The sequence below is a fragment of the Canis lupus genome, chromosome 11 (genome assembly GCF_011100685.1).
Source record: "Canis lupus familiaris isolate Mischka breed German Shepherd chromosome 11, alternate assembly UU_Cfam_GSD_1.0, whole genome shotgun sequence".
Classification (NCBI taxonomy): Eukaryota; Metazoa; Chordata; class Mammalia; order Carnivora; family Canidae; genus Canis; species Canis lupus.
In genome coordinates this window covers 7102580-7115683 of record NC_049232.1, presented here as the reverse complement: position 1 = coordinate 7115683, position 13104 = coordinate 7102580, and the positions used below count along the sequence as shown (strand labels likewise).

General features: G+C 39.2%; 1 long non-coding RNA gene across 1 annotated transcript in view; it reads right to left on the bottom strand.

The window, feature by feature from the left end:
• Positions 1–13104, bottom strand: part of LOC119873857 — a 228991-nt gene that overhangs the window by 169385 nt on the left and 46502 nt on the right. Inside the window, exon 2 of the long non-coding RNA XR_005366550.1 lies at positions 9567–9640. This is a non-coding gene — a long non-coding RNA (uncharacterized LOC119873857). The remainder of the gene's footprint in view (positions 1–9566; positions 9641–13104) is intronic.

Sequence of the window (13104 nt, the reverse complement as noted above, 5' to 3'; positions counted from 1 at the left end):
GACCTTGTTTTATTTGTGTTTAAAGACACCTGATTTAAAAAAAAAAAAAAAAGACACCTGATTTAATATATAGTGATGATACATTAACGTTCAACTCCTGACCAAAAGCCCTCTAACTCACGATGGGCTAAGTTTATCTAATACAACTACTTTCTCCCTAACATACATCACAGTCTTCTTGAACACAGCTTAGGAACACAGGACATACTTCAGCACTATGCATACACTGCTTTAAAACAGGAAAAAACACCACCACCACCACCAATAACAACAACAAAAACCCTACAAAGACGTAAAACTGTAGCACTAAATAGGGGCACCTGGGTGGCTCAGAGTTAACCATCTTCCTTCAGCTCAGGTCATGATCCTGGAGTCCTGGGATAGAGACCCCATAAGTCCCCCATCAGGCTCCCTGCTCAGCAGGGAGCCTGCTTCTCCCTCTCCCTATACCCCCACCGCTCATGCTCTCTTTCCCTCTCTATCTCAGATAAATAAATAAAGCCTTTTGTTTTAAATGTCAAAACTGTAGCACTAAATAGATGATGAAAGGACATTTATTTATAAGAGCTGATCCAAGAAAGGCAAGGATCAGTTTTTTTCAACTTTAAGCAGGAATTCGTGGGTCACGTAACGCCAACTTTTTGCCACTCTGCATAGAACCAGGAATGAGCACCAAAGCAGTATGGGTATCGATTGGGGCTGACAAATAAATTACAGCCAGTAAGTAAATTTACAAATACGGAATCCACAAATGATGAGGATCGATTGCAGTAACTTGAGGACGGAGTGTCCACCTTACACAGGCAGGTTGCTATTTCCCTCTCACTTGAAATTTCAGCTCAGCAGGTTGTGAGTCTTCACTGAGTTAGGGGTAGCCACAGGAATGATTACTTGTGTTTCTTGTCCTTAATTAAAGGCTGTTGGTGAAAATTTCAGGAGGTATTTTAGCCTATTTTTGCAACAAGGCGACTGCCGTTTTGTACCATAGGGTTCTAGCTCTTATTACTACTGCTGTTCATTTTCTGCCAGAGGGAGAAAAGAGGTGGAGAATTGATTCCAAAACATAGGCTACTGGAAGCAGAAGCAGAAGTCTTGAAACTAGAAGTTCCCAAAGCATTGGGTACAGGCAGGTCAAACTGCCCCTTAGTGTGTGTTTTTTAAAGATTTGATTTATTCATGAGAGACACAGAGACAGGCAGAGACACAGGAAGAGGGAGAAGCAGGCTCCCCCTGGGAAGCCTGATGTAGGACTTGATCCCAGGACCCCAGGATCATGACACGAGCCAAAGGCAAACACTCAACCACTGAGCTATCCAGGCATCCCAGCCCCTTAGTGTGTTTATTGGAGGAAAGGAGGGAAAACTAGGGAGTTTGAACAGATGGAAAGGAGGAATTTCAAATGCAGTAAAGTCATCACAGGGAAGTCAGGTACCAAGGAGTTTTGAGTTGGGTGAAATCAGCAGAACAGAAGTTTTTGCAGAGCTTTTAGCTAGGGCCATATGCTGAGCAGCATGGTAAGGAATGTCTGCTTTACCGGCTATGTGTACGAATGCATGGGACACTTGAGGACCAGGAAGGACCACCAGATGTCTCCAGCAGTGACCTAGAGAGATAAACTGAAATCTAAGGTAGCAGAGCCAGCTGTAAAAGGGATTCTGAGAATTAACAAATATTTCTGAATTACTTGAAGAGGGTGATAAAAAATAGTTTAATTGAAAACAATTCTTAGGTTTGAAGTTAGTTGAATAGAAAAATGGCCCCATGACTGCAAGGATCAGGGGAAATTGAGAGGCACTTTGAATGGAACATGATTCCAGAAGTAATCTAATTCAAGGATGGATTCAATATAGCATCCATGAGAGAGGATTTTCTTCTCATTCCTTTCAGGGAAATGAAAATTTTCCCCCCCTACAAAGCAATAGGTTTTATTGTTGATGGCTTAATTATCATTCGGTACTTCCTTATTCAAATATTTCATGAGTTTTACCCACTTACATGACGGTTTCACTTGGAGGAGCATGGAAAAAATAAGTCTTCCTTCTTTTCCACGTACTAGTCCTGTATATGAATATGTGAAGTCCCTTATCAAGCAAATCCTTGGTCTTCTATTCCCAAGGTCAGAAAAAGGTAAGTAAAAGGAAGTAGATGTGTACAATACAGAAAATAGTGCAGCAGAAAAAGTAGTTACACAATGTTTATAAGTACAAATACATTTCAAAAACATTGTTAGGTAAAATTTTCAAAAAGTTACTTGGTAAAGAAATGAAATCTGTCCTGCAGTATCATTTAAGAAAAAAAAGCACTGGCATATATAAATCATGATGGTCTCTCGCTAGCTTCTTTATTTGTTCCTCTCGTTAAATAGTCTCTAGATCCTCATCATTCTGGGTCCTCTCCTCAGGGTGGATCAGGTGTAGCAGGGTTACCACTAACATGAGTTGTTCAGAAATTAACATAAGTTGAAAGATACCCAATGACTAGTGTGAGGTACAAGAGGAATTGCTTCAATTCTCAAACACAAGGGTCTTTTCTTTTTCAAACATAAGGATTTTTAATACTTAAGTCCCTCAGGTATCTATCAACAGAGGAATGGAGTTCAATCCCATCTACACCCTCCCTGTACCTATGTAATTAGGCTTTGGAACTTTTTTTTTAAATTTTTATTTATTTATGATAGTCACAGAGAGAGAGAGAGAGAGAGAGGTGCAGAGACACAGGCAGAGGGAGAAGCAGACTCCATGCACCGGGAGCCCGATGTGGGATTCGATCCCGGGTCTCCAGGATCGCGCCCTGGGCCAAAGGCAGGCACCAAACCGCTGCGCCACCCAGGGATCCCGGCTTTGGAACTTAATCTAGAATTTCACATAGCGGAGGACCAACACGCTTGCCCTGAAAATGTCTGATGTTAGATAACCAAAGAGGTAGGACATAAGAAAAGTAGACCAAGCAAAGCAGATGGAGAGATGATAGAAAAGAAGGAAAGCCAGAATAGTCAAGGGTCAAATAATTCAGTGAAATGAGTTTCAAAGTGAAAGATGGTATAAGTACATCAAAAGCTTAAAAAAAGTTTTTTAAAAATGTGAAGGCTGAAGAAAATCCTTTATATGTGGCAATGAAATGATCTGCTCTTGAAGACAGCAATTTCAGAATCGTGCTAGGGATGCAGGTAGATTTCAGGGGTTGGGAAGAAGCGAAGCAAGGAAGCTGATCAAAGTCCAGAAATCATACAATGTGAAAATCAAAGAGAGCATGAAAATCCAACAGTAGCCACAAATGTCACCCATTTTCACTTAAGTTATGTCCTCTAACTTGATGTCAATTGTAATTTTGTCAGGACTCCAATACAAATGAATCAAAAATAAAAATGTCTTTCGGGCAACCATGTATTTATATGTGCATGCAAAAACAAAATATGATTACGTTTTCAGTGGATAACAAAGAGGATATGCATTTTTACTACAAATTACCTAGTGAATTCACAGTAGAGTGTGGTTTCAACTATATGACATTCTTTTTGGAACTTCTGGAGAAATAAGAGACATCGTCCTACTTTTGGGTCAATTGTTTAAAATTTTTACTTGGAGCATACAACTGTTATATAATGATATAATAGCAGGGCTTGCATTTTCAGTCAAACTAAGGAAAAGTACTTATTTGCATAGCCTGCCTCAGAATCGATGTCGTTTTGGTGTTTTTCTGTTCTAAATACATGCTAAGATCAACTATAGAAAGGATCAGAAACCACAGAAAGCTTAGGTTAATATTGTTAGGACAGTGTCTGTTCTCTTTAAACAAAATTTTTGAGTTAATGGAAATGGCCAAGTCTTCCCTTTGTCCCATTAATGACTCAGGGTGAAAAATCAGAATTTTCAATGGGGACATTTACGTGCATCTGTTGAAAACACAAAGCAGTAAAAATGTATTGGGTAGCTATTTGGTGAAACGCAGGTTAACTGTGTTCATAAAAGGGCCTCTGTTCAATCAGTGTTACCCGAGAGCAAAGCTCACAGTTCTCTAAGGGGCTGTGCATGAATAGTTCTGCTTCAGCTTTGTAATAATAGCAGGGAAGCATGGGTAACCTAGGTGCGTGGCTCTGGGAGACTGGGTAAGTAAAAGGAGGTAGATGTGTACAATACAGAATATAGTGCAGCAGAAAAAGCAGTGACACAATATTTATAATACAAATACATTTCAAAAAATTGTTAGGTAAAACTTTTAAAAAGATACTTGGTAAAGAAATGAAATCTGTCCTGCAGTATCATTTAAGAAAAGAAAGCACTGGCATATATAAATCATTATGGTCTTTCTCTCAGGCTACCTAGAGCACAGAGGAACTAGAAGGATGGGAAATGACACCATAACCAACATAGTAAAAACAAGTATAATGAGCTGAGAATTATCATTGTGACTGGCTATAATTTTAGAAATGTAGAAATCACTGTGAGGGACAAAAATGTTCAGTAATATGTTAAAATAAGAACCGGTAGAAAATGAAAATATATACAAAATAATTTGTTTTATTACCCTCTAAAATATTTAAAGTAACTTTTAGGAACACAGAAATGTTAGATATTATGTATATAATAAGTCATGAATAAGTAAATATATTATTAATTCAAACTGTGTTTACTTTGGCAACTGGTCAAAAAACATATCCTTCTCTATGTATGGGATACACAGTTACTGTAAACTGTTTAAAATGAAGAGGAAATGATCTGCTTTTCCTCTGAAATAGCTGATTATACTTGGTTATAGCTGATGATGCCACTTACGAAGACTGAAGTGTGGGAACGAAACGTGGAACACCACTCACGTTTATAGTACATGTAAGCACCATGCTTGGCAGCATTAGCGTTTGCTCAGTACCTGCTCTGAGGGACCCTCGTGCCTGTAATCTCACTTAATCCTAACAGTTCTATGAAATAGTGACTGTGACAAACAATTTAAAGAAGGGAAAAAATGAGGTTGGGTGGGGATAAAATAGCTTCTGATTGTAACACAGGTAAAAAAAAAATGGCAAAGTAGCCATCAAACTATGGTGGGCAAGAGCCTCCACTGCATGATGCTGCCCTTGTGACGGGTTGCTTCAATGTGGATTCAATTCCTTTGGAATCCTTATCATTTTTGCTGCTTAATTCACTGGCCAATTCAGCCAGCCTCCTTGCCCTCCCAGCACACTCCCCTCCAAGAGAGCACTCTTAAAACCAATGCGCTTCCCCACTGCTTCCCCATCTTCTACACAGATAACACCCACTAGCTAGCAAAGTCTAACTTTTTGAGAACTACTTGACATTCTTCACAAACACAGGCTTCTGAAACATAGCAGCGGTGCATTGTGGCAAAGACCAGGATAGCAGCACTTAGATTACTAAAACACATTTCATTAGCAGGGATGTAAAATACGTCACCGAGATTTACACAGGCTCTTTCTCGGCAATCAGGAAATTGCATTTCCTTGCTTAGAACAGTTACAACAACTGATAAGGTTTTTGGGTTGTTTTTTTTTTTTCTTTTTTCCCTCACTGCCTCACTTGTTCACATTCAATTAGCTGGAATCAGGTAAATCCATTTGAGATCAGGGCCAGGGCGCATACAGCCCGGGTTGCTATCACTTTTTCTGTCAACATTTAAGGATGCTCTGAATTGCCTCTAGACCTACCTCTGCCTTTCAATAGCTTTGGGAATGAGTGCATTTTTCTTAGGCTTCATGTTCTAACTTTCAGACACTGGTTTAGTCCTTTCGTGGATTCAAGAGGATGGTGCCATTATAATATCTGTCATAGAAACTGACCTGAGCAGGGCAGCACACTGTGCGAGCAGATTAGAACTGCAAGCAGGCTGGAAAAATCCCGGCGGCAGATGGCAATCAAAAGAAAATGATCTTCCAGAATGAAGCCTCTGTATTAGCTCAAGTAAAAAAGAGAATCGGTCATCTGGGTGCATCATCGAGCTTTCCAATAATAAGATCAAGACAAAGAGCCAGTACCAATACAACCGTGATGGAATCAAGATCTCTCTAAATCTAGGAGCTGGCTGGTTCATCTTTTGAGGGCCTTTTTGCTTACGCCTACCAGTTATTTCATTAATTCTTTTCTTTGACTTCCTTCTTAACTTCTTGCAACCTAAGGCTGTTTTTCCCAGGATCTGGGGAGCACCTTTGGAAAGAAACACAAATACATTTTCAACAGTTCAATAGCTGGTGCTCAGTCAAAGGCTATAAAAATGCAGGAGAGACGTGAAATGTTGAGCCCACACAACGTTCTTGGCCAAAATGCCGATGAAAAATAATAGATCTGAAAAGAATCCAGGTCGGGGTCTTCTCCACGATCCCCTAAGGAAGGACAATTTCTTTGCAAATGAAACTGAATACCATCACCTTATTTCAGAGCCGAGGGCTAAAGAGAATATCTTTTAATCCTCAATCTTCACTTTTTAGTTAATGTCGCTGGTATTAAAAATAACAAGAAAACAGTAAAACAAAGACTCAAGAACTCTTACTCCTTTAATGGATGTATGGATGTAAAAATGTAATTGACCAGGAAAATCAAGCAACAGCAACCAAGACTAGCATTTGTGGATGTTAGCATAACCAAATATATTTTTTATACTAAGAGAAAAAACATGGATATTACCTAGGAGTTGAATCATCAACTTATTTTAGAAATGAGTATTTTGTTACCAAGATTTTATTCTAGAAAGGAGGGCTGTATTAATGGAAACGGATTGCAAAGCAGAGTCTGCTTTGTGCAAAGAATCCAGGGTTTGATAAAACCTGAAAGTCAAACACAGATGTTAATGGACTATAAACTCTGACAGTCTGCAATAATAGCAGAAAACTTCAAATAGTATTTTTAATAGAAAAACTTGTTAACAACAGGGTCTCTTTTTCCGGTCTATGATCAATCAATTCTCTGTGGCTTTCTTTAAAATTTCATCTTTATCTTTAATTCAATCACACTTATCATACAGATAACCTTGGAAAAATAATTCTAAAACAACTTAAAGCAAGAATCATGCCTGATTGGCCATATATTACACATATATATACTGAGTGCTTCCAATCCAGTTGAAGACATCTGGCCTTTTCTGAATATTTTGGAGAACTGTTTGGATTCCTATGGCAGAGACTGTCAGTTGTTGTGACTTTCTTTTTCCTCTCTTTCCTTTAAAAACAGAATGCTGGGCAGCCCAGGTGGCTCAGTGGCTTAGCGCTGCCTTCAGCCCAGGGTCTGATCTCAGACACCCGGGATCAAGTCCCACGGTCAGGCTCCCTGCAGGGAGCCTGCTTCTCCCTCTGTCTGTGTCTCTGCCTCTCTCTCTCTCTCTCTCTCTCTCTCTCTCTCGTCTCTCATGAATAAATAAACAAAATCTTAAAAAAAAAAAAAAGAAAAGGAAAACAGAATGCCATGTGGATGACCACACCAATAAAAACTGAGTGGTCCGGCCTCCTTTAAAGCGGGAGGCTGCCATGTGATGAAGTTGACAAGAGAGTGGAGGTGGTAGCAGCATGGAAGCAGTACCATTTCTGGGGAGCATAATGAACAAAAAGGGGTGTCCCCTTCTCTCTCTTTCCTTGATCGTGCTAAGCATACTATAGACAGAAGAGCTGCAGCTAGAGTACCAGTAAGTAGCGGTGCATGTAGAGCAGAGGTAGAGGTGAGAATGTTAGCTTCCATCCCAATTTTGAGTCTCTTAGTCTAGGGAGAGTCTGAGAGAGTGTAGGGTTCAGAGAGTGTGGACTACGCCCCACAATGTTCTCAGCAACCAAGGGCCTGCTATCTTGGTTAAGCTACTCTGATTTTGACTTTTCTTTCTCCTTGGATCCCCTCCCCCAATCTCATTAAGACACAATGATGTTGGTGTGAGTCCTCGAGTAGAATCAGAATTGTGACAAATGTTTCTCTTAGATCATGAAAAGTAACTAAGAGATGTATTGTAAGGTATTTCCCCCCAAATCTCCCAGGTTGGCAGTGACACTGTGAAGAAGGACTTAGTTATTCTAAAGATCCTGAGCCTCACAATCTCTGGTCAGAATATATGTGGGCAAAATATACCAGTGACAGATCCTTATGTAGCATCTTCCTCACTTCCTCCACCAGCCCCATCACCCTGTTCCCAGTCCCCAAATCTCTCTTTCTTCTTAACCAACTAATTAGAATTATGATGAAAATGTTATTGTATTTTTTTCCCATCTTAAGTTACTGGAAGTACAGGGCACAGCCCTCGCTTAGGGGCCCTTTGTCCATTCCCTACTTCCATTAGCCTTTTTCACTCATTCCACCCTTCCCTCCCATTAGAAGACAATGGTAGAGTTAGAAAAGAATCCATAGGAATCAACTAGGCCAACACTGACTGAGAGACAAAATCTACCTAGAAATGTCAAGTTAGCCAAAGCCATCAAGTAAATGTTCTATACTCAGAGAAGACTGTTCTCAAAAGCCAGATGACTACTATCTTCCCTTCACTCGATAGCTGCCCACTTTCCATCTAGGTCCTGTCCTCCTTTCTGTCTTTTCTTCTTCATGCCCTTCTGTATTTCTGTCAGGTGATAAGGAAAGAAAAAAAGGAATAAGGGTAGAAAGGCAATAGAACATGTTTACGAGATAGTGGCTGCCTATAAAGTGTTTTCCCAGATGTTTTCTTCCTTATTCTCCTAAATGAATCTCTTCAAATAATTACACCTCCATGTTTGAGAGGTGGACTATTGTTAGGCTGTGTTCCCAGAATCCTTCAAAGTCCCACCAGAGTAGAGAATCATCTTTTCCAAACCCAACCCCACACCACTTATACCCCCAGTGTCAGTAACCAGTGGCAAATCCAACAGACAAATGCAAGCATGATCCTTTACTTCCCTCAGTGGCCTGCCCTTTGCTTCCAATTAACAACTACTACAAATTCTACAGTATTAATATTCCTTGAACTCACTCTGTTACCTTCATCATTGCTGCTGCTCACACAGAACTGCTTAGACAATGAAAACAACTTTCTAACTGGGCTTCAGTCTCTCACCCTGTCCCTATTTGATCCCTTCTGCATCTTATAGCTAGAGGGATCATTCTAAAATGCTAATCTAGGAATGCCTGGGCGGCCTAATGGTTGAGCGCCTGCCTTGGGCCCAGGGCATGACCCTGGAGTTCCGGGATTGAGTCCCGGGATTGAGGGCTCCCTGCATGGAGCCTGCTTCTCCCTCTGCCTGTGTCTCTGCCTCTCTCTCTCTTTCATGAATAAATAAATAAAATCTTAGAAAAAAATGCAATCTAGCCACAGATCTACCAATTTCCTCAGTCAACATCCTAAACTTGAGGATACCAATTTTTAGTAGGACACATAAGCCCCCATATGATCCAGCCCTGGACAAAACTGCTTGCATTCTAGCACTTACTACATCGCTCTACCACCCTACTCTATAGCCCTCTGTGTTAGCTCTAGGTCCTTAAGTGGGACATGCATTCTTTCCACAAATGTTGTCATCTCTGGGTTTAGGATCATCGGTAATAAACTCTTTTAAGAATGATCAGAGTCTCCAATTTAAAATTGGTCCCCATTTCCTGTGCTCCAAAAGTTACCTTGTAACTGCTGCTGTCGTACCATCACCATAAGAGATGCAAATGCTTAAACTCCTGTCTTCCCCAATCTGCATCTTAAAGAAGAGATGATTTTGATTACAAATTTTGATTACAAATGTCTAGCACACAGAATGTACATGATAATTATTCAACAGAAATTGGTTCAATTTCTGGTTCAACTGGTTCAATAAAATGATTACGTTAACAAAGGCCATGATTTGTGCTACTGGCCATGCCACAATCTACTATTAAATGCTTTTTGAACCTTGACCTTGCTTTTAGCTACCAAGTTCAGGCTAAGCTACCGGTCTACAGCCTACTCATCCCACACTATACCTGCACCAAACTACATACACATATGTACACATGTACATAATGAGATAGAAATGAATAAAGCCCAACTCTGACATCTTGCCTCGAGCTTTCCAACCTCTCACTGATATCACAGACTTTTCTTCTCGGGATGATAGTTGTTGCAAGTAGGCTAGTAACTCATACGTATAAACTTGTTGTATTTTCCATCCTTATAGAGTGAATATGTAGCCCTTCCAAAATGAGAGCATGATGAATTAATCCATGCCAAGAAAGTTACTGCCCAAATAAGTTGTGAAAACAGACATTATCTAAGACCTCATGCCCTGTCCCTCCACCTAATTTAAAGGAAGAAAATATGTGGAAATGGAAGGATAGGACACAATTAGGCATTGTCTCTAGTTGGCATCTGGGCACAGTATTACCAGACCTACTGTAGATGTAAAGGCCAATTGTATAAAAATATATCCAATTGCACAATAAAAATTAGAGAAACAAGTTTGCCAAACAGAGTGAAAAATTTGAGGCTGATAATTGGATTACAGAGGAGTTCTAACTTTCATTATAGCAAGAGAATGCTATGTGGAAATATTCATTTTTCCCCATTCTTCAGCTACTGAAATGTATGCGTACCAGTGATCCCTTTGAAATTGCTTTGTATAGACTCCTAAATTACCTATTAATCTCAAACAAAAGGAAACATTATAAAATGACAAAAAGTCTTTAAGAATTCCAGCTGTCTCCTTTCTGTCTAGAATACTTTCACAAAGTGCTAATGTGACCCTACTAAAAAGACAATAATGAACAACTAAAGCTAGAAATTAACTGCCTTCTTCTGGAAACCACTTATTTCAAAGAAGTTTGTATCGCTAGTTCATGTTATTGCCACAACACCTCAATACATCTTTAAAAATATATAGATATACTCTTTCTCATGGTAAGTGGTGTGGATCACTAACTTTATAGGCCCCAGTTTAAGTAATTCTTGCTTCAATTTGTTTGGATCAGACTATCGTCGCTGGTAGAAGCAGTAGTGGCAAGCTCTGCATTGGTTTCCTCTGCTTGAGTGTAAAGAAGGCATACAATATCTCTGTAGGTTAATTAATTCACATTTTCTACTTTGCACACTACTTTATTATTATTATTATTCATTCATGAGAGACACAAAGAGAGAGGCAGAGATATAGGCAGAGGGAGAAACAGACTCTCCACGTGGAGCCCGATGTGGGACTCGATCCCAAGACCCTGGGATCACACCCTGGGCCAAAGGCAGACACTCAACCACTGAGCCACCCAGGCACCCCTGCACACTACTTTTTAACACACTTCTAGGCCCTAGAACTATGGCAAGTATCATGGAAGACCTCACATGCTGGAAAAAGCTCTCAGACAAAGATAAGCCGACAAACATAGATAATTAAAAGGGTCATTGTAATATAATGATGGCAGGCAAGATAGGAATTTTTCATGAAATAATGAGAATTTGGTAGAAAAACCTGGGGAAGACACAGAACCAGGGCCTCTGCCCCCACCCCTGGAAACTCAGCAACCATTAATTAGACTATATCCACACAACTCTGTGAAGGTGTTATACTTAAGTATTTCACTATTAATGACAACAAATGATTCACTCCTATGCAACCCATTTAACAATCTTTCTAAAGACTAATTTTTAGAGGCAACTGGAGTCTCATGAGCAAGGAATTGAGCTAGTCACAAAACCAAAGAGGGATCGGGTAATGCATTTTTATGTGATTAAAAGTTTTACTTTTAAGAAAGCCAGTGTATAGCTTACTTAGTCTAATCATTTCTTGTCCCATAATATTTTTATGGGCATAGCTACAGATGACCTTTAAAATCATGTTACTATTAAGATCAAATATGGCACTCTACTGAAATTGATGGTCATGGTGTTAATACAATCTGAAATGGAATACGGAATCTACCTAAATTTGCCCTTTATCAAAAGCAATACAGCATTTGGACACTGATCAGATCTGTAGGCAAGATATTCAGTCATAAGCTATTATTAAACATAATTTACTAGAGTGAAACATTTCACACTTAGAACCATTTCAAATAATGGGCATAGGGCAGCCCCGGGGGGGGGGGGGGCGGGGGGTGTTCAGCGGTTTAGCGCCACCTTCAGCCCAGGGCATGATCCTGGAGACCTGGAATTGAGTCCCACGTCAGGCTCCCTGCATGGAGCTTGCTTTGCCCTCTGTCTGTGTCTCTGCCACTCTCTGTGTCTCTCATGAATAAAATAAATCAAATCTTAAAAAAAATGGGCACAGGTATCTTTTTTTTTCTTACATTCTCTGAGAAGATCATTTTTACTGCTTTTGAAACATAAATCACATATATTTTATGAAATACAGGAAGAATAATATGTGATTTAACTAGTTATTAAGCTTTTCCTCCCTTAATTATTTGAGTGTTATTTCTTCTTTTTGGCTCACATAAAGTCAAAGATTTGGCACCTGCCTTTTTTTAATTTTCCCTCCTCAACTTTTTACTTAAAATTCCAATTAGTTAGCATACAGTGTAGTATTCATTTCGGGTGTAGAATTTAGTGATTCAACACTTACAACACCCAGCGTTCACTGGCACCTGAATTATAAAACTAAAGCAACATAACTCTGTGTTTTCTCAAATGTAGTTATTATAGAGTATCAATGGGTCTGAAGAAATCACTCACAATTAGATGTAAATTGGCAGGAGAGGTTAGCACAGAGCTCTAACAAATTTAATATTCTTTCTTAATTATAAAACATCACAAGTTTTAAGAAGTTTTAATAGTTGGGAACTATTTCTGGAAATCATTACTAAATACTAATTGCAGCCTAATGATTCTTCCTAAATAGAGAAGGCATGAAGTATACATACATACTTGATTTTCTGTGAACAAAGTAATTTAGCACTCATCATTAGAGTCAGAGCTTAAAATAAAATTGACAATTAACAAAGGACAGTGGGTGGGCAATATAACCTAATAAAAACATTCCAACAAGTAATATTATCCACCTTAAAGTCTGATCCTTGTTTTAATATTGATGTTGAACAACTCAATCTTGAATCTTTGAGCATTATTGCATTACTGCATTACCATTATATGCCTTTGAGCATATGGATGGACAGTGCTCAAAGGTTGAATATACATATGTAATTATATGTACTATTATCTCTTTTTTAGCTTGCAGAATAGACATCAAAATATGAGAGTATC